Raw genomic sequence first — 4,430 nt, forward strand, 5'->3', positions numbered from 1 at the left:
ATTTTTTTTTTTTTTTTTTTTTTTGTGTGTGTCTTCTTCTATTTCTTTCATAAGCTTTCTATAGTTTTCAGTGTATAGATTTTTGGCCTCTTTGGTTAGGTTTATTCCTAGGTATTTTACGGTTTTCAGTGCAATTGTAAATGGGATCGATTCCTTGATATCTCTTTCTGTTGCTACATTATTCGTGTATAGAAATGCAACTGATTTCTGTACATTGATTTCATATCCTGTGACTTTGCTGAATTCGTGGATCAGTTCTAGCAGTTTTTTGGTGGAATCTTTTGGGTTTTCCATATAGAATATCAGGTCATGTGCAAGGAATGAAAGTTTGACCGCCTCCTGGCCGATCTGGATGCTTTTTATTCCTTTGTGTTGTCTGATTGCTGAGGCTAAGACTTCCAATACTGTGTTGAATAACTGTGGCGAGGGTGGACATCCCTGTCTTGTTCCTGACCTTAGGGGGAAAGCTCTGTTTTTCCCCATTAAAGATATTAGCGTTGGGTCCTTCATATATGGCTTTTATGATCTCAAGGTAGGATCCTTCTATTCCTACTTTCTTGAGGTTTTTTTTTTTTTATCAAGAAAGGACGCTGTATTTTGTCAAATGCTTTCTCTGCATCTATTGAGAGGATCGTGTGGTTCTTGTCCTTTCTTTTTGATGGGATGAATCACATTGATTTTTTTATGGATATTGAACCAGCCCTGCATCCCAGGTATAAATCCCACTTTGTTGTGGTGAATAAATCTTTTAATGTTGGATCTGGTTGGCTAGTATCTTGTTGAGGTTTTTGCATCCGTGTTCATCAGGGAAATTGGTCTATAGTTCTCCTTTTTAGTGGGGTCTCTGTCTGGTTTTGGAATCAAGGGAATGCTGGCTTCATAGAAAGAGTTTGGAAGTTTTCCTTCCATTTCTATTTTTTGGAACAGCTTCAGGAGAATAGGTGCTAACTCTTCCTTAAATGTTTGGTAGAATTCCCCTGGAAAGCCATCTGGCCCTAGACTCTTGTTTTTGGGAGGTTTTGATTACTGATTCAATTTCTTTACTGGTTATGGGTCTGTTCAAATTTTCTATTTCTTCCTGTTTCACTTTTAGTAGTTTATATGTTTCTAGGAATTTTTCTATTTCTTTCAGATTGCCCATTTTATTGGCGTATAATTGCTCATAACATTCTCTTTTTTTGTTTTTATTTCCACTGTGTTGGTTGTGATCTCTCCTCTTTCATTCTTGATTTTATTTATTTGGGTCCTTTCCTTTTCATTTTGACCAGTCTGGCTAGGGGTTTATCAATTTTGTTAATTCAAAGAAACAGCTCCTGGTTTCATTGATCTATTCTACTGGTGTGTGTGTGTGTGTGTGTGTGTGTGTGTGTGTGTGTGTGTGTTTGGTGTCGATAGCATTGATTTCTGCTCTGATCTTTATTATTTCCTGTCTTCTGATGGTTTGGGGCTTTATTTGCTGTTCTTTTTCCAGCTCCTTAAGGTGTAAGGTTAGGTTATATATCTGAGACACAACCCTCTTCCTTCTGTCTTCTTTCGGAAGGCCTGGATTGCTACATGCTTCCCCCTTATGACTGCCTTTGCTCCATCCCAGAGGTTTTGGGCTGTGGTGTTATCATTTATGTACTTTTTAATTTCCTCTTCAACTTCTTGGTTAGCCCATTCATTCTTTAATAGGATGTTCTTTAGTCTCCAAGTATTTGTCATCTTTCCAAATTTTTTCTTGTGGTTGATTTTGAGTTTCATAGCATTGTGATCTGAAAATATGCATGGTACGATCTCAATCTTTTTGTACTTGTTGAGGGCTGATTTGTGTCCCAGCATGTGATCTATTCTGGAGAATGTTCCATATGCACTGGAGAAGAATATGTATTCCACTGCTTTAGGATGAAATGTTCTGAATATATCTGTGAAGTCCATCTGGTCCAGTGTGTCATTCCAAGCCATTGTGTCCTTGTTGATTTTCTGTTTAGATGATCTGTCCATTGCTGTAGGTGGGTGTTCAAGTCCCCTACTATTGTGATATTATTATCAATGAGTTTCTTTCTGTTTGTGACTAATTGATTTATATATTTGAGTACTCCCACATTTGGAGCATAAATGTTTACAATTGTTAGCTCTTGATGGATAGACCCCTTCATTATGATATAATGCCCTTCTGCATCTCTTGTTACAATCTTTATTTTAAGATCTAGATTGTCTGATTTAAGTATGGCTACTCTGGCTTTCTTTTGGCGACCATTAGCATGATAGATAGTTCTCAATCCCCTTACTTTCAATCTCAAGGTGTCTTTAGGTCTAAAGTGGGTCTCTTGTAAACAGCATAAAAATGGATCTTGTTTTCTTATCCATTCTGTTACCCTATGTTTTTTGATTGGAGCATTTAGTCTAGTGAAATTTAGAGTGAGTACTGCCATTATGTTGCCTGTAGAGTTGGGGTTTCTGGTGGTGTTCTCTGGTCCTTTCTAGTCTTTTTTGCTTTTGGTCTTTTTCTCTGTTTTTCTCCCCTCAGAGTCCCCCTTAAAATTTCTTGCAGGGCAGGTTTAGTGGCCATGAACTCCTTTAATTTTTGTTTGTCTGGGAAACTTTTAATCTCTACTTCTATTTTGAATGACAGCCTGGCTAGATAAGGAATTCTTGGCTGCAAATTTTTCTGATTCAGCACATTGAATATATCCTGCCACTCCTTTCTGGCCTGCCAAGTTTCTGTGGATAGGTCTCCTTCAAACCTGATCTGTCTTCCCTTGTAGGTTAAGGACTGTTTTTCCCTTGCTGCTTTCATGATTCTTTCCTTGTCTGAGTATTTTGTGAATTTGACTATGATATGCCTTGTTGATGGTCGGTTTTTTAATCTAATGGGAGTCCTCTGTACTTCCTGGATTTTGGTGTCTGTGTCTTTCCCCAGGTTAAGAAAGTTTTCCGCTATGATTTGCTCACATAACCCTTCTACCCCTATTTCTCTCTCTTCCTCTTCTGGGACCCCTATGATTCTGATGTTGTTCTTTTTAATGAGTCACTGATTTCTCTAATTCTTAAATTGTGTTCTTTTGACTTAGTCTCCCTCCTTTTTTCTGCTTCATTGTTCTCCATAAGTTTGTCCTCTATATTGCTGATTTGCTGCTCTGCCTCATCTGTCTTTGCCACTGTGGCATCTATTAGAGATTGCAGCTCAGTTATAGCATTTTTTATTTCATCCTGACTAGCTTTTACTTCTTTTATCTCCTCAGAGAGGGATTCTAATCTATTTTTGACCCCAGCTAGTATTCTTCTTTCTTTCATTTTTTTTAACATATATTTATTTTTGAGAGACAGAAAGAAACAGAGTATGAGTGGGGGAGGGGCAGAGAGAGGGGGAGACACAGAATCTGAAGCAGGCTCCAGGCTCTGAGCTGTCAGCACAGGATCCTGACGCTGGGCTTGACTCACAGACTGTGAGATCAGGACCTGAGCTGGAGTCAGACGCCTAACTGACTGAGCCACCCAGGTGCCCCCCAGCTAGTATTATTATCATGATTCTAAATTCTGGTTCAGACATCTTGCTTGTATCTGTGTTCATTAAGTAAATAGAATAAAATGAAATGCTGGAAGTAAAATAGAATTTGAAAATTTTACAAAATTAAAAAATATAGTAGAAAAAATAAAGAAAAATATTTTTAATAAAAATTGAAAATAAAAATATTTTTTCTCTTTCTGTATTCAAGAATAAGAAAAGAAATGAAAAAGAAAAAAAAAGAAAATTGAGTAGACTAGTGAACAGACTGAAATATGATTGAAATTACATCATTTTCCCCTAGAAGTCAAACTAAGAAGCACTTTATATTCTGTAAACTAAGCAGGCAGAGAGATTTGTGTTCCTGAGGAGCGAGGTTGGCCCAGTTGGGTGGGGCTTAGTGTAATGGCTCCATTTTCCACTAGATGGTGCTGCTTAGCTTACTGGGGTGGATTGGTGTGGCCCTTGTCGGTGTGTATGCGCATGAGCTGGAGGGGTAAAAATGGCATCACCCAGGTACCCAGTCTCTAGTATCAGAACTCTGTGCTCTCCTGACCAGCAATCGCACACCCGTCCTTTGTCTCCAGCTTCTGTCCACTCCCCGCTTTTACACGGTCTGTGACCAAGCTGTCAGGTTCCCAGGCGGCACCTCCCTCCTGAGTTTTATCTCAAATGCCGCTGTATTTCCTGACCCCTCACTTCTGAGGGACTGCAGCTTTGACCTGCTCAGATCCTCTGTGGGAGGGTCTCACTGAGCAACGGCCGGGTGCAGGCAGCTCCCAGGAATGTTCATGGGACTGTGCTGCTGTCAATGCCCAGAGACTGTGGCTGGGCACCAGTATGCCCCAGAAAAAGTTCATGTGATCGTGTAGCAGCAGCGTTTCAGGGATTATGGAAAATCACAACACACATCTGGCACCAGGCCTCACCTTTACCGACCTTG

The sequence above is a fragment of the Herpailurus yagouaroundi genome, unplaced genomic scaffold, assembly GCF_014898765.1.
Source record: "Herpailurus yagouaroundi ecotype Mexico unplaced genomic scaffold, PumYag 65983, whole genome shotgun sequence".
NCBI classification, from domain to species: Eukaryota; Metazoa; Chordata; class Mammalia; order Carnivora; family Felidae; genus Herpailurus; species Herpailurus yagouaroundi.